At 46.1% G+C, this 21662-nt stretch overlaps 1 protein-coding gene across 3 annotated transcripts in view; it reads right to left on the bottom strand.

The window, feature by feature from the left end:
- LOC120301051 (vigilin-like) overlaps window positions 1-21662 on the bottom strand; it is a 104978-nt gene that overhangs the window by 53949 nt on the left and 29367 nt on the right. Inside the window, exon 1 of one of the 3 annotated variants that reach the window (XM_039327765.1) lies at window positions 20275-20412. The exons of 1 other annotated variant lie outside the window; for it this stretch is intronic. The gene's annotated coding sequence lies outside the window, so the exon portion shown is untranslated. Of the gene's footprint in view, window positions 1-14846; window positions 14866-20274; window positions 20413-21662 lie in introns of those variants that run through there. One more of the 3 variants, XM_039327766.1, reaches the window with a different exon arrangement.

Genomic DNA, 21662 nt, shown 5'->3' with positions numbered 1-21662 from the left:
CCTGCTGCCGTGAGGCTTCCTGCACCTCCAGGAATTCAGTGGGGAGCGTGGAGGAAACTATTAGGCCGTTGGGATCCTAGTCCTCATGACCCGAAGAAAACAAATCTACTATGCAATCTAAAAATAGCCATTTCTTAGAAAACAAGCAGTCTCTCTGAGATAGAATGGTTTCGTCTATTGGTTAAGGTACCGGGCTAGAAACTGGGAAACTGTGAGTTCTAGTCTCGCATTGGGCATGAAAATTGGCTGGGTGACTTTGGGCTAATCTAGAACTAGGCTAGACACAGACTCTGGTGGACTGGGAGTTCTAGTCCTGCCTTAGAGATGAAAGCCAGTGGATGACCTTGAACCAATGACCAGGAGACCGGGAGTTCTAGTCCTGCCTTAGAGATGAAAGCTGGCTGGGTGTCTTTGGGCCAATAATTCTCTCTCAGCCCAACTTACCTCACAGGGTGGTTGTAGTGAGGAAGAACAGGAGGAAGAAGGAGTATTAGATATGTTTACCACCTTGAGTTGTTTATAAAAAAGGCAGGATATAAATAAATTAAAATGACATAAAAATAAGAGATATAGCCATTAAATAATGCTGCGAAGCCACACACCAGCCTAAGAAAAGTCACCGACTGAAGGAACTAAGGGCCTCTTTAAAATGAAATCTCACTTCCAGATCTTTCCGGGTGCAACTAGAATTGTTCTTCACTAAAAGGGGTGAAGCGGTTCCTGGCATCCAAATTTCAGTGCCAAAACTGAAATCTACAGTTATGAAACTGCAACAGGCTATACGACACAGGTAGACCTCAACCTACAACCACACATTTCTGTTGCTAAGTGAGGCAGCAATTGAGTTACACCTCATTTTGCAACCGTTTCTGCCACAATTGTAAGTGAATTGTTGCAGTTGTTAAGTGAATCATGCAGTCGTTAGGAGAATCTGGTTTCCCCCATTGACGCTGCTTGTGGGAAGGTTACAAAATGGTGATCACATAACCCATGGGACACTGCAACATTCATAAGTGTACATGCCAGTTGCCAAGCTCCCAAATCTATCACATGACCATGGGGATGTTGCAATGGTCCTAAGTGTGAAAACCTGTCATAAATCCCTTTTTTTTCAGTGCTGTTGTAACTTCGAACTACAGAATAACAACCTAGAACTAAGAAGAAATTTGCTGACTTTTGGAACTACTTGCCTCAAGAAGTTGTGGGTGCTCCAACACGGGAGGTTTTAAAGAAGAAATTGGACAACCATTTGTCTGAAATGGTATAGGGTTTCCTGCCTGAGCAGGGGGTTGGACTAGAAGACCTCCAAGGTCCCTTCCAACTCTGTTATTCTATTCTATTCTATTCTATTCTATTCTATTCTATTCTATTCTATTCTATTCTATTCTATTCTATTCCAAATCTCTATTCTATTCTATTCTATTCTATTCTATTCTATTCTATTCTATTCTATTCTATTCTATTCTATTCTACTCTACTCTACTCTACTCTAGTAGAGTTGGAAGGAACCTTGGAGATCTTTTAGTCCAGTGATGGCAAACCTTTTAGAGACTGAGTGTCCAAACTGCAACCCAAAACCCACTTATGCATCGTCGGGTGCCGGGAGGGTGTGGCCCATTGGGTGGGTGTGGCCCATTGGGTGGGCATGGCTGCAGACTGGGTGGGCGTGGTAACAGCAGACTGGGTGGGACTAAAAAGTTCAATCAATCAATTCCAACTTTGCAAAATCTTTTTTTTCCCGCGAGAAGTTGAAATTGACTGAACCTTTTTTTTTTTTTTGCACATGGTGGCGGAGGCCTAAAGCGAAAAGGTTTTATAAAACCCACCCGAAGGCCTAGGAGTGGAGCGACGGCGCGCGTGCCCACAGAGAGGGCTCTGAGTGCCGCCTCTGGCACCCGTGCCCTAGGTTCGCCACCACTGTTCTAGTCCAACTCAAACAGGAAACCCTATATCATTCCGGATAAATGGTTGTCCAATCGCTTCTTAAAAACCTCCAGTGTTGGAGCACCCACAACTTCCGAAGGCATATCATTCCACTGATTGTTTATTTACGGTTTATTGTTCTAAACGAATGCTTATAGGTCAATGACTACCTATAGTTTTTGTGATGCTCCAGCTGCAGAGGCATTACAGGTTTCCTGGAAATATTAATGTGCAGATGTACTGGACTTTCTACTCCCAGAATTCCCCAATGGCATAGACCAGTGTTTCCCAAACTTGACAATTTTAAGGCATGAGGACTTCAACTCCCAGAATTCCACAGCCAGCAACGCTGGCTGTGGAATTCTGGGAGTTGAAGTCCACATGCCTTAAAATTGTCAAGTTTGGGAAACTGTAAGGACCCACCCCACTTTGCATCTTAAGAAGACAGAACTCTTGGAATAGCTCTTCCAACAGGAATCCTTTATTAAGAGAAAATGGTTGCAGGCATGCTAGACAGGACTTGGGGTTCAAGCTCTCCCATTCAAGGTTTTAAGGGGTTCCCCAGTAGTCCCACCCAATCAACCCCCCTTCCAGTGATAGTTTCAAGTATCACAATTCCATCCCCTTTCTTCTTCCGTCTGGATGGAGACTTCAGATAACTACATGAAAGGCAATTACTCTTCTTTGATATGTTAACGCTTAGAGGCCACAATAAACACCCATTCAGTCCTTTGAAGTGTGCTGAAGGAAGTGAGGGCCATAAAGCCCCTTTGCTCTCCCCCTTTTCTCCCTCTTATGGCAGAATCCAGAGAAGGCAGAATTGGGAGTTTCTATGTTTGATAATAAAAGATGAAATATAATTGGATTCTGACATCCGGCCCCTCTTAACAATAAGAGAGATCCACCTGAAAGAAAACACAAGTAAAGAATTTAGTTAGGCTTGTTAGGATACTCTGTGTGAAACTTCTTCAATAGCTTCGGATCTCTGACGTGACGTTTATGGACCCACTCATTTTGTGAGGCAGGGAGGTGTTTCCAGGCAACTAGGTACTGAGTTGTTCCATGATATCTCCTAGAGTCAATGATCTCTTTTATTTCGAAGTGTTGTTCCCCCTCCACCATGATTGGAGGTGGTGGGGGGGGGATTTTTGGCCGTAGAGGTGACTGATGCTCTCTTTTCAGCAAGCTGCAATGAAAAATAGGGTGTATTTGCCTGAGGTTTTTGGGTAATTCTAATTCTACTGTTACTGGATTTATGATTCTTTTAATTGGAAAAGGTCCTATATATTTTGGTCCAAGTTTTTTACAGGGCTGTAGGGACTTTAGGTATTTTGTAGATAAGTACACCATTTCTCCTATAATGAATGGTGTAGGCTCAACCCTTTTTTTATCGGCTTGTGCTTTGTATGCCCGCCTAGCTTCATCTAGTGATTTTCTGACTATTTGGCCAGGTGTTTTGTAGGCTTTCCATCCATTCTTTCAGTGAAGGGATCGTTGGTTCTTTTGGGGTTAACTCTGGCATAGGGTTGAAACTTTGGCCGTTGGCTATTTGAAAAGGAGTGTAGCCTGTGCTGGAGTGGACTGCATTATTGTAGGCAACTTCTGCAAAAGGAAGTAAGTCCGTCCAATCACTCTGTTGGAAATTTAAAAAACATCTCAAATATTGCTCAAGTACCGACTGGCACCGTTCCGCTTGTCCATCTCCTTGAGGGTGGTGGCTAGATGTCAATCCCTGAGTGGTCCCTAAGAGGGATAAAAATTCCTTCCAAAATGCAGACGTAAATTGCACTCCCCTATCAGAGATGATGCGTTGGGGTGCCCCGTGCAATCTGTAAATGTGCTGGATGAAAAGTTTTGCTAAGGCCTTTGCAGTGGGAATTTTTGGGCAAGGGATAAAGTGCACCTGTTTGGAAAATAGGTCCGTGACTGTCCAGATAACAGTATTCCCATTGCTTTCAGGCAATTCCACTATAAAATCCATGGCTATTTCCCTCCAGGGGGCTGAGGGACTTGCCACTGGTTGTAACAGCCCTGGCGATTTCCCTTGCAACCTCTTTGCTGATGCACAGGTTGGGCAGCTGGCAACATAACTTTCTATGTCCTTTTTTATTGATGGCCACCAAAATTGCCGTTTAATTAAGTGTAAAGTTTTTACAAATCCAAAATGCCCTGCTGATTTTGTGTCATGGCAAAGTTGCATGAAAGTTAGTCTTTGAGTTGTTGGTATATATAACTTTTCCCCTACCCAAGGCAATCCGTCTCTCATTGTGCACACATGTTTGTTTTTCTGGAACCAATCATCTGTTTCCAAACTTTTTCTGAATTCAATCCCAGTTTGGCTGTCCAGTTGTGGTTTTATTTTGGCTTGGGTTCTTGTGGTTACTGGCGCTGCCAGTTGTGATTCTGCCATTATTGGTCTAGAGTCTGTGGTTCGTGCGCTGTTATATTGGGGCATGCGAGATAGTGCATCTGCCAGGAAGTTCTTTCTTCCTGGTAAATGTTTGAGCTTAAATTGGAATTGGTGAAAATGCTGGGACCAGCGGGCTTGTTTGGGATTGAGTTTCCTGGAAGTTTTCAGGGCTTCTAAATTTTTGTGATCAGTCCATACCTGGAAGGGGATTTTGTTGCCTTCCAGGAACTGTCGCCACGTGAGTAATGCCCAACGTATCCCATAAGCCTCCTTCTCCCATACGGGCCAGCGCTGTTCTGTTTCCGTGAGTTTCTTAGATGTATATGCACAGGGTTGCAATACTGCATCATCATTTTCTTGTAATAGCACAGCCCCCACTGCCACATCACTTGCATCTGCCTGTATTATGAAGGGCTTGTCCATATCTGGGTGCCTTAGTACTGGTTCGGCAGAAAAAAGTCTCTTTAGTCTCTCAAACGCTGCTTGGCACTCCATTGTCCATGTTAGTGGCTGGCTAGGTTTTACTGAGGATGTTCCCTTCGTTTTTAGTAAGTTGGTGAGGGGCAAGGCTATCTGTGCAAATGAGGGGATGAATTGGCGGTAAAAATTTGCAAAGCCCAGGAAACTTTGTAGTTGCTTTCTTGTGCGGGGTGGTGCCCATTCTAATACTGCTCTGACCTTCTCTGGGTCCATTTCAATGCCCTGTGGGGATATGCGATAGCCTAGGTAGTCTATCCTTTCCTGGTGGAATTCGCATTTTGAGAGTTTGGCATATAGGTGAGCGGCTCGCAGCTTCTTTAAAACCGCTCTGACAAGTTTGACGTGTTCTTCTTTTGTTTCGGTAAAGATAAGAATGTCGTCCAAGTAAACAAGGACCCCCTTAAACAGGTGCTCCCTTAGAACGTCATTGATTAATTGCATAAAGACTGCAGGGCCCCCTTGTAATCCAAATGGCAAGACTTTGAATTGATAGCACCCCATGGGGCAGTTAAATGCAGTCTTCCATTCGTCCCCTTCCTTGATTCTCACGCGATAGTAAGCTTCCCTTAAGTCTAGTTTAGAAAAAATTTTCCCTTTCGATAGGTGTGACAGCATGTCTTTCATGAGGGGCAGCGGGTATAGGTTGCTTTCACTGATTGTGTTCAGGGCCCTATAATCCACGCATAAACGTAAAGAGCCATCCTTCTTCTCTCTAAAAAGGACCGGGGCAGCCACTTTAGGCTTAGCTGGTTCAATGAAACCTCTCTCCAGGTTTTTTTTTATAAATCTTTCCATTTCCTCCTTCTCCTTTGGGCTCATGGAGTATAATCTGGGCTTCGGGAGTTTTGCCCCAGGCTTGAATTCAATGGTACAGTCTATGGGTCGGTGGGGGGGAAGCTCATTCGCCCTCTCCTCACTGAAGACTTCAGCAAGGTCCCTATATTCCTCTGGTATTTCTGTTAATCTTTTTTCCTCTCCTATGGATGCTTTTTCTATTCTTGATTCTGGTAGCCTCCCTTGGGGTTTTAAGTCCATAGGGTCCCCCTTCGGGAATTTGATTTCTGTCGTCCTCCAATTTACCCAGGGGTTCCATTTTTTCAACCATTCCATCCCTAGAATCATTGGGCATTCCATACCTGGGGTCACCACAAACGTTAAGTCCTCTTCATGGTTGCCCAGGGAGAGGTGTATTGGCAGAGTGGCTAGGGTAGCTGGCACCCCCCCCTGCTATGGATCCATCTAGCTGGCCAAATGAGATTGGTTGTTCCAGTCTCCTGGATGGGATGCCCAGATTCCCCACTAGTGTTGGGCTAATGAGGCAGCGGGTGCAGCCAGAGTCTATTAAGGCTTTCACCTTCACAGCTTCGGGCATGGGGGGGATTAATATAGTCACTGTTTTGAAGATGGGTGTGATGCGTCCACTTACCAGGGGTTCGCCTTCCGAGCTGTCATCTGAGGCATCCACCGTCCCTGTGGTGTAGGCTGGAGTTCTTTCCCCTTGGTGAGCAGAGGTGGGGTTTTCTGCAATTTCCATCATTTTCATGGCTGTTTCTTTTGGCTTAGCTGAATACCCTCTGGGTTTGTTGATTGGGGATCTGTCTGGGTTGTGCTGGGGGGCCTTTGAGCGGCATTCTACAGCTCGATGCCCTTCTCTTCCGCACTTGAAACACCCCATCTGCTTCTTGGCTGTATCCGATGATTTCACCGGTTGGTGTGTCAGCTCAGGCGGGGGGCGGCTCCATTGTTTTCCTCGGCGATGCCTCTTCAATATGTCGATCTCTGCTTCCTCTGCCAAGACGTACCATTCCTCAAGTCGATGTGGGTCTCCTCGGGGCAGGCAAGCATCATATAGATCATAGTTTAGTCCGTCTTTGAAACGGCCAAGGAGGATGTCTTCTGGCCAATTCAGTTTGCTGGCAATGGCTCGGAATTCTTGTGTATACTCAGCCACTGGGCGTTTGCCCTGCCTCATCGTTGTTATTCTTTCACGGGCTTTGCGATCAGCCAGGGGGTCTTCAAATCGTCTTCTCAACGAGGACATGAAACGGTTGAAGTTACTGAGTTCTGGGGCATTGGAGTCATGCAGGTTCACCACCCAATCTGCAGCTGGTCCATCCAGGGCAGATTGCACGATCCGGATGCGGGCTTTGTCGCTGGGGATGTCCTGCCCATATTCCTCCATGTAGCTGAGGACTTGGGTTAGGAAAAACCCCAAGCGTGTTGGCTCCCCTTTGAATTTCACCTCCAACGGTGGACGTCTTGGAATGGATCGGTGCCTCCATTGTGGGTGGTAGTGTCTTCCGTCCAGATTTCCATCTTGGTCCGGTAGGGGGTGGGAGCTCCTGGATCAGTAAATGTCCCTGGGGTTGCAGGTTCCACGTCCCCCTCGGTGTCTCTCCCTTTGTGGCTCCAGGAACTGGGGCGGGCGTAGGGCTCAGGAATCTCCTCTCCTAGGGAGCTGAGAGTTCTCTTCATCAGGTCAATAGCTCTCTCTAGGATCCAGTCTGAGTACGGCATACAGCTTCCTCCCTCTTCACTTGCGTGCAGGGATTTCTCCATCTCCTGCTTCCATTCTGGTTGCTTGGTCCCCCGTCTCAGGGTCACTTTTCTTGATTCCTTTCCCCACTCGCTTTTCTTTCCAACGCCCATCGACCAGCGAGGCTTGTGGTCCTGTGTCTCCACCACTTCTTCTTCTGAGAAATCTGGCCTCTCGGATCCCAACATCTGGCAAGGTTCCAACTGGGTCAGCGGCTCTCTTTCCAGGGAGTTTTCTCCCTCTCTTGCTTCGTTGTCTGACATGGTAAATTTTTGCAAAATCCCCCGGCAAGGGTCTCCCTTCCAGGTGGATTAATTTTGCAAGTCCTGTCTAATGTAAGGACCCACCCCACTTTGCATCTTAAGAAGACAGAACTCTTGGAATAATTCTTCCAACAGGAATCCTTTATTAAGAGAAAATGGTTGCAGGCATGCTAGACAGGACTTGGGGTTCAAGCTCTCCCATTCAAGGTTTTAAGGGGTTCCCCAGTAGTCCCACCCAATCAACCCCCCTTCCAGTGATAGTTTCAAGTATCACAATTCCATCCCCTTTCTTCTTCCGTCTGGATGGAGACTTCAGATAACTACATGAAAGGCAATTACTCTTCTTTGATATGTTAACGCTTAGAGGCCACAATAAACACACATTCAGTCCTTTGAAGTGTGCTGAAGGAAGTGAGGGCCATAAAGCCCCTTTGCTCTCCCCCTTTTCTCCCTCTTATGGCAGAATCCAGAGAAGGCAGAATTGGGAGTTTCTATGTTTGATAATTAAAGATGAAATATAATTGGATTCTGACAGAAACACTGGCATAGACAAAAACCTACATCAACAACATACTCAGAGGATGCCCAGTAAGAGAACGCTAGCAATATTCACACGGTTAGAATAAGCTGGGGTTTCCTCTCTAATCAGACCTCAAACCCCTTCCTTGCCCACAATGCTATCTTTTCTCTTTTTTCCATCACCTTCCAGCTTTTATTAAAGCAAAGCACCACTTAAGCTTCCTAGGATCCAAACTACAGCAAGGATTTGAGAGAAAGCCTCTTATGGCCACCAGGAATTAATCACACTTGGTTCTTACCTTCCCATCAGCCCAGAATCGAGCGGCAGGGCTGCAGGTGAGGTGGGGGATCGTAGGAGGACACGCACAAACAAGCACACACACTCGGTTCATGGATAGGGACTGCAGCCAAGAAATTAAACGAGGCTTGCTCCTGGGGAGGAAAGCTATGGCAAATCTAGACAGCATACTAAAAAAGCAGAGACATCACCCTGCCAACAAAAGTGTGTATAGTCAAGGCCAGGGTTTTCCCAGTTGCAATGTATGGCTGTGAAAGTTGGACCATAAGAAAGAATTGAGGCCGTTGAACTATGGTGCTGGAGAAGACTCCTGCGAGTCCCCTGGACGGCAAGGCGATCAAACCGGTCAGTCCTAGAGGAGATCGACCCTGACTGCTCTTTAGAAGGCCAGGTCCTGAAGTTGAAACTCAAGTACTTTGGCCACCTAATGAGAAGGAAGGATTCACTGGAGAAGGACCTAATGCTGAGAAAGATGGAGGGCAATAGAAGAAGGGGACGACAGAGAATGAGGTGGCTGGATGGAGTCACCGAAGCAGGAGGCGTGAGCTTAAATGGACTCCAGAAGATGGTAGAGGACAGGAAGGCCTGGAAGAACGTTGTCCATGGGGTCGCGATGGGTCGGACACGACTTTGCAACTAACAACAACAGAGAGATCCCTCTGTAGATTCTTTGGGTAACTCTTTCCAATCCCCATTAAGGCCATAGCAAAAAGAAAGGCAGAGAAAGAGACTATTTTACAAAAAAAACAACAACCAAAAAACCCCTGGTGGATGGGGGGAACAGATGCCACACAATGCACAACAGCCCGAAATCAACAGTTTAAAGGTAAAGGGTAAAGTAGACAGGTAGTCCTCAACGTACGACCACAATTCAGCCCAAAATTTCTGCTACTAAGCGAAACATTTGTTAAGTGCCTGGGTCATGGCAACGGTCGTAAATATGAACCAGTTGCCAAGCGTCTGAATTTTGATCATGCGACCACGGTGAAAAACGGTCATAAAGTCAGTTTTCGGTGCCGTTGTAACTTCAAACGATCAGTAAATGCAACGTTGCAAGCCGAGGACCACCTGTATTATCCTGAAAGCATAGAGGGGGGGGGGGATGCGTGCACGCCTCCAAGAAAGTTTAACATCACCAGAACTGACAGCCTCCCGTCGGCTTTTGTTTCCCTCGGAGGGTGAAAGCTGTGGCTGCCCGTGTCACAAAATGCAAAAAAGCTCATTAGTTTTTGCACAGGGATGTCATCCATTGGGAATGTGCCTTTCTACAAAATGCATTCATTCAGAATCTACCCTTCACCATTGCTTTCCAACCCACCATTCTGTGCTGGGGGGGGAAACGAGAGAAGGCTGACTGTGCATGCCTAGAAATATTGCCTGTTCAGAATGCTTTTTGTAATTAGTCCTTTACATTCAGGCAGGAATGGAATAGAATAGAATAGAATAGAATAGAATAGAATAGAATAGAATAGAATAGAATAGAATAGAATAGAATAGAATAGAATAGAATCTTAACTGAAATAAGAATAGAACAGAATAAGAAGTAGAATGGAATACAGAATAGAATAGAATAGAATAGAATAGAATAGAATAGAATGGAAGTGAATGGAATGGAATGGAATGGCTTGGAATGCAATGCAATGCAATGCAATGGAGAATGGAGGATAGGATAGGATAGGATAGGATAGGATAGGATAGGAGAGGATAGGATAGGATAGGAGCTGGAAGGGACCTTGGAGGTCTTCTAGTCCAACCCCCTGCTCAGGCAGGAAACTCTACGCCATTTCAGACAAATGCTTGTCCAATCTCTTCTTAAAAACTAGACCTGAAGGAAGCTGGGTTTGATGGAGAAGAGATACAGTCAGTCCTCGACTTACAACAGTTCATTTATTGACTATGCAAAGTCACAAGGGCACTGAAAAAAGGGTCAACACTTACGACTGTTGCAGAAGCTCCAAGACGCTCCTTCAGTTCTGACTCCCAAAAAAAAAAAAGCACTTTTGGGACAACCACGACCTGGATGATTGAGATTCTCCATAGCCTTTTTTTTAGTCCTGTTGTAACTTCGAAAAAGTCACTAAATGAATGGTTGCAAGTAGAGGACTACCTGTAGCAGAAACATTTGTCCCAAAATACTTGTTCCATTGGAAGATGGAACAGAGAAGCAACCGAGAACTAAGGAGAAACTTCCTGACAGTTAGAACAATTAACCAGTGGAACAACCTGCCTCCAGAAGTTGTGAATGCTCCAACACTGGAAGTTTTTAAGGAGAGACTGGACAGCCATTTGTCCGAAATGGCATAGGGTTTCCTGCCTGAGTGGGGGGTTGGACTACATGACCTCCAAGGTCCCTTCCAACATCATCATCATCATTATTATTATGGATCATCGCACAGTCAGCCAGATGTTCAGACTGGATTTGGCCTTTTGTCTACCTATCAAGTCCTTACCAAGGACCTGGGATAGGCAGATGTGGATGTTTGATGTTATTACAGATATCGTCGCAGGATGGAAGCAGTTCCTAGTAAGGCCGCCTTTTGCAATTGACTAATAGCGAATTTGTCAATGCCAATGGTGTTCAAGTGGTCCTCCAGTTGTTTTGGGATTGTACCCAAGGTGCCTATTACTATTGGTCCTACCCTTGCTTGCCTTTGCCACAGTCTTTCTATTTCTACTATATTTGTAGGTCTTTGTATTTTGTTATCTTCTCCAATTCTTTTTCATCTATTCTGCTGTCTCCAGGCACTGCCACGTCCACTATCCAGACTTTTTTGTCTTTCTTATCGACAATTGTTAAGTCCGGGGTGTTATGTTGCAGGTGCTTGGCTGTTTGAATTACTACTACTACTACTACTACCACTACTACTACTATTATTGTGGATCATCGCACAGTCAGCCAGATGTTCAGACTGGATTTGGCATTTTGTCTACCTATCGAGTCCTTACCCAGGACCTGGGATAGGCAGATGTGGATGTTTGATGGTATTACAGATATCGTCGCAGTATGGAAGCAGTTCCTAATAAGGCTGCCTTTTGCAATTGACTAATAGCGAATTTGTCAATGCCAATGGTGTTCAAGTGGTGCTCCAGTTGTTTTGGGATTGCACCCAAGGAGCCTATTAATATTGGTACTACCCTTGCTTGCTTTTGCCACAGTCTTTCTATTTCTATTTGTAGGTCTTTGTATTGTGGTATCTTCTCCAGTTCTTTCTCTTCTATTCTGCTATCTCCAGGCACTGCCACGTCCACTATCCAGACTTTTTTGTCTTTCTTATCGACAATTGTTAAGTCTGGGTGTTATGTTGCAGGTGCTTGTCTGTTTGAATTCTGAAGTCCCAGAGCAGTTTAATTTTATCATTTTCTATGACTTTCTCTATTTTATGATCCCACCAGTTTTTGCTTACAGGCAAATGATATTTTTTGCAAATCTTTCAATGCACCATTGTTGCTACTTTGTCATGCCTCTGCTTGTAGTCAGTCTGTGCAATCTTCTTGCAACAGCTTACCAGGTGGTCCACTGTTTCTTCAGCTTCTTTGCATAGGCGGCACTTACTGTCTGTTGCTGTTTTCTCAATTTTGACTTTATATGCATTTGTCCTTAAGGCTTGGTCTTGTGCAGCCAGAATTAGTCCCTCAGTCTCTTTCTTCAATTTTCCTGCTCTTAGCCATTGCCAGGTCTTGTTAATATCTGCTTTCCCAGCTATTTTTTAATGTATTGGCCATGTAGTGCTTTGTCTTCCCATGCCTCTATTCCAGTGATTCTCAACCTTTTTAATGCCGCGACCGCCAACCGGTCGTAAGTCGAGGACTACTCAACCGGTTGTAAGTCGAGGACTACTCAGCTGGTGCAGCACTGTTTGAAAATGGGACTTTTGGCGGGCTCAGCAGGGCAGAGACAGCCTGGACAGTTCCTATTGGCTTTTGAAAGCCAATAGAATTAGACTCTATTCAAGAGAGTCTATTCTATTGGCTTTCGAAAGGCAATAGAATAAAAGGGAGTAGCACAGCTAAGGAAAAGGGGAAAAAATGGCGGACTGCGTTGTTTGGCGACCCCCATGAAATGGTTGTTCGACCCCAAATGGGGTCCCGACCCACAGGTTGAGAACCACTGCTCTATTCTGTTCTTCATTTGGTCTTTCTTGTAGGGCAGTTTGGTCTCTCCAGTAGTCAGTAAGCCTTCCTGATACATTAATTTCAGTGTATCTTCATCATTGTTCTTCAGCTATTCTTCCAAAGCCATTTTTTCTTCTTCAACCATCTGATGCACTTGTAGTATTCCACGCCCACCTATTTGCCTTGGTAGATAAAGTCTGTCAATGTCACTGTGTGTATTATTATTATTATTATGGATCATCACACAGTCAGCCAGATGTTCAGACTGGGTTTGGCATTTTGTCTACCTATCGAGTCCTTACCCAGGACCTGGGATAGGCAGATGTGGATGTTTGATGGTATTACAGGTATCGTCGCAGGATGGAAGCAGTTCCTAATAAGGCCGCCTTTTGCAATTGACTAATAGCGAATTTGTCAATGCCAATGGTGTTCAAGTGGTGCTCCAGGTGTTTTGGGATTGCACCCAAGGAGCCTATGACTATTGGTACTACCCTTGCTTGCTTTTGCCACAGTCTTTCTATTTCTATTTGTAGGTCTTTGTATTTTGTTATCTTCTCCAGTTCTTTCTTGTCTATTCTGCTGTCTCCAGGCACTGCCACGTCCACTATCCAGACTTTATTATTGTTATTAAGCTATCTCGACCTCATTTATTTCCTTCCCACCTTGACTTGGAGGGCCGACCAAGATGGGCATGGATTAGCAATGGTGGCAGACCCTCCCAGTTTGGGAGTTTGGCTCCATTTTACGACCTTTCACTGCAGTTGATAACTTAGTAACCCGGTTGTTAAGTGAATCCATTGACTTTGCTTCTCAAGAGGTGGCAAAAGGGGATCTTGTGACCCCGGGACACAGCGACAGTCATAAATATGAACCAGTGGCCAAGCGTCTGAATTCTGATCACCTGAGCACCTAAATCACCTGTTATAAGTCGAGGACCATTTGTATTCCACCAGAAAAAAACCTGACTTCTCAATGACCTCCCCTCTCACCTGGCATGCTGAGCAAGCTGCCATCTCTTCTCCTTGATACAGCCTGACAGCACTTGTAGCCGGTGGCCATCAATAAATAAAGATGAGAGAAGTGGGGGGGAGACAAAGGCATGGGAAGTAGGGAAGAAAGAAGCCGGATCTGCATGAGAGAAAGGGCAGAGGACCAGCATCCAAAACAGGAGTTTGGACATTTAGAATAGAATAGAAACAGAATAGAGTAAAGGGATCATGGAGGTCATCTAGTCCAACCCCCTAGTCAGGCAGGAAACCCTATGCCATTTCAGACAAATGGTTGTCCAATTCTCTTCTTAAAAACCTCCAGTATTGGGAGCATTCACAACTTCTGGAGGCAGGTTGTTCCACTGATTAATTGTTCTCACTGTCAGGAAGTTTCTCCTTAGTTCTAGGTTGCTTCTCTTCTTGATTAGTTTCCACCCGTTGCTTCTTGTCCTGCCTTCAGGCGCTTTGGAAAATAGCTTAATTCCCTCTTCTTTATGGCAGCCCCTGAGATATTGGGACACTGCTATTATGTCACCCATTGTCCTTCTTTTCTTTAAACTAGACCAGTGGTTCTCAACGTGTGGGTCGGGACCCCATTTGGGGTCGAACGACCATTTCACAGGGGTCGCCAAACAACGCAGTCCGCCATTTTTTTCCCCTTTTCCTTAGCTGTGCTACTCCCTTTTATTCTATTGGCTTTTGAAGGCCAATAAAATAGACTCTCTTGAATAGAGTCTAATTCTATTGGCTTTCAAAAGCCAACAGGAATTGTCCAGGCTGTCTCTGCCCTGCTGAGCCCGCCAAAAGTCCCATTCTGCAAACGGTGCTGCACCAGTTGAGTAGTCCTTGACTTACGACCGGTTGAGTAGTCCTCGACTTACGACTGGTTGGGGGGTCGCGGCATTAAAAAGGTTGAGAATCACTGAACTAGACCTATCCAATTCCAGCAACCATTCCTTCTATGTTTTAGCCTCCAGTTCCGATCATCTTTGTTGCTCTTCTCTGTACTCTTTATAGAGTCTCAATATCTTTTTTACATCGTGGTGACCAAAACTGGATGCCGTATGCCAAGTGTGGCCTTACCAAGGCATTATAAAGTGATATTAACACTTCACATGATCTTGATTCTATCCCTCTTTTAATGCAGCCTAGAACTGGGCTTTTTGGCAGCTGCAGCACATGGCTGGCTCCTATTTAAGTGATTGTCCACTAGGAAGGACTCCGAGATCCCTCTCACAGCTACTACTATTGAGCGAGGTACTACCTATACTGTACCTTTGCATTTGGTTTTTCTTGCCAAAATATAGAACCTTACCTTTTTCACCACTGAATTTCGTTTTGTTAGATAGCGCCCAATGTTTGCAAGATCTCAAAAGGACTTGTGGTTTGTAATCCGCATAAGCCCCCAGTCCTCTAGGAATTAGAGAGAGGTGTTTGAATTGTGATGGTTAAATCGAGGACTATCAGTAATTATTGATTTATTTTCACCGCAATTATTGATTTATTTGCACCGCAAACCTTCTATGGAAAAAAGGCAGGCCACCATGGTGGGGAAGGAGGAAGGATGACAGGCCTAGCAGAAACCAGAGAGTGTCATTCATAACTTACTGAACGGGTCTCCAAATCTGTAGACTTTTTTAACTCCCAGAATTCTGGGAGCTGAAGTCCACAAGTCTTAAAAGTTGCCAAAGTTGAGAAGCACGTTAAGTAGAAAAACCATTTTAATTGTAATTGCCTTCTGTGAAATGATATGTGCGACCTATAATTTCGACAGGATCCATTTCCAATAGGATGAATCCTAAATATCTTTCGGAAACAAGTTCAGCTCGTATTTAAAATAAATCCTATTCAAAATGTATTTTCTTTAAAAACTAATGACTGCCTGCTGCTCCCCCCCCATTAATTGGGCCATCGTTTTCATCGATCGAATCCAATCCAATCTGCACACACAGCTGTAATCAATTCCCTAAACCAGTGGTTCTCAACCTTTTTAATGCTGCAACCCCCAACCGGTCGTAAGTCAAGGACTACTCAACCGGTCGTAAGTCGAGGACTACTCAACTGGTGCAGCACCGTTTGCAGAATGGGACTTTTGGCGGACTCAGCAGGGCAGAGACAGCCTGGACAATTCCTGTTGGCTTTTGAAAGCCCATAGAATTAGACTCTATTCAAGAGAGTCTATTCTATGGGCTTTCAAAAGCCAATAGAATAAAAGGGAGTAGCACAGCTAAGGAAAAGGGGGGAAAAAATGGCGGACTGCGTTGTTTGGTGACCCCCGTGAAATGGTCGTTCGACCCCAAATGGAGTCCCGACCCACAGGTTGAGAACCACTGCCCTAAACTCACCATCAAACACAGCCGTCCTTAACGAGTTCTGAGAGTTGAAAGCCACATGTCTGAACGGTGTTCAGAGTCCAGAAGGCTGATCGGGCAGCATCCCCACGATCAACGTGATTAAAATTCAGACACTTAGCAACCGGTTCATAGTTACGACCGTTGCTGTGTCCCAAGGTCTCAGGATCCCCCTTTCGCGGCCTTCTCTTTCAGGCGAACCAAGCCAATGGGGACTTAACAACCAGGTTACTAATTTATTCACTCAACAACCATGGCAAGAAAAGTTGTAAACTGGGGCCAAACTCATTTAACAAATGTCTCACCTAACAAGAGAAATTTGGGGCTCAGTTGTGGTCGTAAATCGAGGACTACCTGAATTATGGAGATCACACGAAGGGTTTTGCCTTGAGATTTCTGAAGGAAGAGAATTTATGAGATGTCTTATTGCCCAATGTCTAACCCTGATTACATTTCCTAAAGTATGCTGATAGAGTAAGATAAAAGGCCCTTAACCTAATTTTAAAGCAATCACTTCAGACCCGGAGCAAGGTAATCTTGATTAGCTCCAGCTCCGTCAATTACCAGTGTGTAGTCACTGAAAGAGATTATACACAAGGAAATGTATCCTGGGTGGGGTGGGTGGAAATATGTCTCCATCTCTATTTGGAGCTAATATTGCCAGGAATGCAAGAATTCAACAAGGCAAGGCACAGGTCCCTCCCTCAAAAAACTGTACCTAAGATTTAAGGACAGGTTTGGTTTAGCTGCACAGTTAGGAATGGAAAACCAGGGGTTTGGAAAGAGAAGTGTCGCTTCATAATGCCTTGGTAAGGCCACACTTGGAATACTGCATTCAGTCCTGGTGGCCACGATATAAAGAAAGATGTTCAGATTCTAAACCAGTGGTTCTCAATCTGTGGGTCAGGACCCCATTTGGGGTCGAACGACCATTTCACGGGGGTCACCAAACAACGCAGTCCGCCATTTTTTTTCCCCTTTCCCTTAGCTGCGCTACTCCCTTTTATTCTATTGCAGTGGTTCTCAACCTTTCTAATGCCGTGACCCCATAATACAGTTCCCCATGTTGTGGTGACCCCCAACCACTTATACATCACCAGGTGCCAGGGGCGTGGCCAAAGAAAAGGGGGGGAAATGGCGGACAGCCTTGTTTGGCGACCCCCGTGAAATGGTCGTTCGACCCCCAAATGGGGTCCCGACCCACAGGTTGAGAACCACTGTTCTATTGGCTTTTGAAAGCCAGTAGAATAGACTCTCTTGAATAGAGTCTAATTCTATTGGCTTTCAAAAGCCAATAGGAATTGTCCAGGCTGTCTCTGCCCTGCTGAGCCCGCCAAAAGTCCCATTCTGCAAACGGTGCTGCACCAGTTGAGTAGTCCTCGACTTACAACCGGTTGAGTAGTCCTCAACTTACAACCGGTTGGGGGTCGCGGCATTAAAAAGGTTGAGAACCACTGCTCTAGAAAGACTGCAAAGAAGAACAATTAAGATGGTTAGGCAACTGGAGGTTAAAATATATGATGAACGGTTGCTGGAATTGGGTATGTCTAGTTCAGGGGTAGGCCACCTTGGCTCTTTTATGACTCGTGGACTTCAAATCCCAGAATTCCTGAGCCAGCATGGCTCAGCTTGGAAACCTCTCCCTTTCCCCTCAGCATGGCTGGCTCAGGAATTCTGGGAGTTGAAGTCCACAAGTCATAAAAGAGCCAAGGTTGCCTACCCCTGGTCTAGTTTAATGAAGAGAAGGACGAGGGGGGACATGATAGCAGTGTTCCAATATCTCAGGGGCTGCCACAAAGAAAAGGGGGTCAACCTATTCTCCAAAGCACCTGAAGGCAGGACAAGAAGCAATGGATGGAAATTAATCAAGGAGAGAACCAAACTAGACCTAAGGAGACATTTCTTGGCAGTTAGAACAGTTAAATCAGAGGAACAATTTGCCTCCAGAAGTTGTGGGTGCTCCATCACTGGATGTTTTTAAGAAAAGACTGGATGGCCATTTGCCTGAAATGGTATAAGGCCAGGGGTAGGCAACCTTGGCTCTTTTATGACTCGTGGACTTCAACTCCCAGAATTCCTGAGCCAGCATGGCTCAGCTTGGAAACCTCTCCCTTTCCCCTCAGCATGGCTGGCTCAGGAATTCTGGGAGTTGAAGTTCACGAGTCATAAAAGAGCCAAGGTTGCCTACCCCTGGTCTAGTTTAATGAAGAGAAGGACGAGGGGGGACATGATAGCAGTGTTCCAATATCTCAGGGGCTGCCACAAAGAAAAGGGGGTCAACCTATTCTCCAAAGCACCTGAAGGCAGGACAAGAAGCAATGGATGGAAATTAATCAAGGAGAGAACCAAACTAGACCTAAGGAGACATTTCTTGGCAGTTAGAACAGTTAAATCAGAGGACCAATTTGCCTCCAGAAGTTGTGGGTGCTCCATCACTGGATGTTTTTAAGAAAAGACTGGATGGCCATTTGCCTGAAATGGTATAAGGCCAGGGGTAGGCAACCTTGGCTCTTTTATGACTCGTGGACTTCAACTCCCAGAATTCCTGAGCCAGCATGGCTCAGCTTGGAAACCTCTCCCTTTCCCCTCAGCATGGCTGGCTCAGGAATTCTGGGAGTTGAAGTTCACGAGTCATAAAAGAGCCGAGGTTGCCTACCCCTGGTATAGGCTCTCCTGCTTGAGCAGGGGGTTGGACTAGAAGACCTCCAAGGTCCCTTCCAACTTTGTTATTCTGAGATCAAACCATAGGGAGTGAGTAAGGCTGAACTACCCTTGGTAGACCCAGGCGATACATACGTTTGGAACCCAGGTCACCTCAAAAATGTTTCAGGCTCTTTCATACAAGTCAGAAGCCACCTGTTATGGTGAAGGACTCCATCACCATGTTCCCAACCTGGGCACTCTGCAGATACCTGGACCAACTTCCGTAATACTTAGCAGCCCTGAGGGGAGCAAATGGCGGCTGAATGTGCTAAATGTGGTGGCTCAGTGTCTAAGACGCTGGGATTGTCGGCTGGAAAGCCATCAGCCCAGTTTGAGACCTGAGTACCAAGCAACAGGGTGAGCTCCAGTCCTTGCCCCAGCTCCTACCAATTTGACAGCATGCACATGCAACTAGATAAATAGGTACTACTTCAGTGAGAAGGTAACAGTGCTCTGTTGATTCACGCTGGCCACCTAAACACGGAAATGTCTTCGGACAGTGCTGAATGGCCTTAGAGATGAAAATCCCCCCTTATGGTTGGGAACAACTAGCAGAGTAAAATCTGCAGGGACTCTTTTAGCTTGTTTGACTGGTGGGAGCAGAAGCCCAGTCAACCGGAAGCTTGTCTGTCAACGGTGCAAATATTGTATATTCTTGCTTTTGACAATATGCAGAATTGTCCGGTAAATATGGGGTGAATAAAGAGCAGAAGGGGTGTTGGGGGTAAAGCCCGGGAAAGAAAGAGATATGAAAGAAAACGTTTGACCTTCACACTAATTGGATAGTGTGAGATATGACGGCTAATTTAGGGAGGAAACATGCTGATAATTTAATTGCTTAGAGGAAGAGAACTTAGATCCTAGCATCCCTCCATTGTGCCTGTGCCGACATTTTGTAACATTAAAAGACTTTTAGGAAAATAAATGCCTGGAAGTTCTTTGGAATGTTTCATTAGCCGGAACCACATCATTGTCAGGCTGAGGATGAATTGCCTATGACAGTGATGGCGAACCTTTTAGAGCAGTATTTCTCAACCTTGACAATTTTAAGGCATGTGGACTTCAACTCCCAGAATTCCACAGCCAGCAACGCTGGCTGTGGAATTCTGGGAGTTGAAGTCCACATGCCTTAAAATTGTCAAGGTTGAGAAACACTGTTTTAGAGATCTGAGTGCCCAAAAATTGGCCCCGCCCCCACTCCACCCCCTGCCCTGCCCCGCTCTGCTCCTACCCCGCCTGCCCACAAAGCCACTCACCGTCTCCAGGGCCCGCCACAGATCGCCCAGGCAGCCCAGCAGCGCCATGGTGGCCATGCCCTCTGCCCGCACCATCAACTGTGCGTGATGGGGTTTGAGGGCAGAGTCTTGTCTACGCTGCCTGGCTGCCATGTCCTTGGCTGCGCTGCTCTGCGTGGGCCATGCTCGGGGGCGAGTCTCCTCCAGGGGGGCTGCTGGTGAGGAGGGGGTCGCAGGGGGAGGCAAGGCTGGGGCAACGCCACGTGTGCCCACAGAGAGGGCTCCAAGTGCCGCCTCTGGCACCCGTGCCATAGGTTCGCCACCATTGGCCTATGAGGAATGCCAAGAGGATAACTGGAAATGGCTTCCCTGGCTTTTTCAGAGCTGCTACCAAGGCAGAAAGAATAAAAGCATTCTGAGTTTTCAAGGCAATGCCACCGAAGGCTGATCTAACCTGGTTTGAACGAGAAGATGGCGTAGGCACAGGAGTGACCACGGCGTTTACTTAGAAAACCTTCTGTTGTGCTTTTTTTTGCCAGTCAGTCTGAGCATTCCCAAATTCCATACGGTGTGCGGCTCGCACCTGTTGCGGAAACGCCTCGTCAGTGTATACCTCTGCCAAGTTGTTACACAACTGCACTAACGTACCGTGTGGCAGACAGTAAGGCGAGAGCTGATGCCACGCTGCCTTCTGGCTTACACCCACCACTTTGAGTTGCTGATCCTGCAAGGACACGTAGCTCTCTTGGCAAGGCAGGCTGAGCTACTCTATCTCCTAGCCGTAATCTAGAAGTATTTATTTATGTACACATTTGTAAAACACCAATTTCCCAAAGGCTTCAAGATGGTTTACGGCATGGTGCAATGACAATAAACATGCAACAATTAAACCTGCATTGGCAATTTGCCAGCTCGTTGAGGCACCCCGGCAACAGCAGCAGCAGTAGCTAAAAGCTCTGAGGAGTAATGGTGTTTGAAAGGCAGTGGTTCTCAACCGGGGCAACTTTAAGATACGTGGACTTCAGGATAACATGAAGTCCACTTGTCTTAAAGTCCTCTCTGGATTGAGAAACGCCATTTTAAGGTGTCCCTACAAATTAGGAGTTGGGGACGTTATCTTGGTGACAGGTGCTCAAGTGAGAAGGTGCTCCTAAGATGTCTTCTCCATGTATTCCTTTCCTTAAAGAATCCAAAGGACAAATCAAGGCTGGGAGAAATGGTCCTGAATACCTTTGGATTAGGTTCATCTATCATATCAGACCGAGTTAATTATGATTTATTGAACACATCCAACCAATTGGGTTGACCCAACATTCTATGCCGTAATCTAGAAGTGGGGGACCTACAACTCACTTTTATGGTTCTTGGGGTCCCCGCTGAACATGACATCCTCATAGATCAGACCTGTCAAACACAAGGCCCGGGGGGCCGGATGCGGCCCGCAAAGTGGTTTCATGTGGCCCGCGAAGCCATCCTGCGAACAGTGAGGGAACGGCCCCCCGCTGCCTTGGCCCTGGCCTGTTTTTCTCCCTCCCCCATCTCAAATATTTTTCCCACCACTCTGTACTTAGGAAGGAAGGAAAGAAAGAAGGAAAGAAGGAGAGGGAGGGTCTGAGACAAGTCCTACCTTAGTCCTGCCCTGCTGCCCTTTCACCTAACCTTAACCCTAACCCTTGCCCCCTCCTCCTGGCCTATCCTGGGGGTCTCCCATCCTATTGCTAAGGAAGCTTTGGATACAAAGCTGGGTCTCCTCCCATGGAGAGGGAACGGGCCTCCCTCTGACTTTGCCCTTGTACCCATCATGAGCAACCTGGCTAAGGAGAGCAAGCACAGCAGCAGCAG

Source organism: Crotalus tigris, unplaced genomic scaffold, assembly GCF_016545835.1.
Source record: "Crotalus tigris isolate CLP2741 ecotype Arizona unplaced genomic scaffold, ASM1654583v1 scf7180000024367.1024689, whole genome shotgun sequence".
NCBI classification, from domain to species: domain Eukaryota; kingdom Metazoa; phylum Chordata; class Lepidosauria; order Squamata; family Viperidae; genus Crotalus; species Crotalus tigris.
The sequence above is the reverse complement of the archived record's forward strand: the minus strand, read 5'-3'. Positions and strand labels throughout refer to the sequence as shown.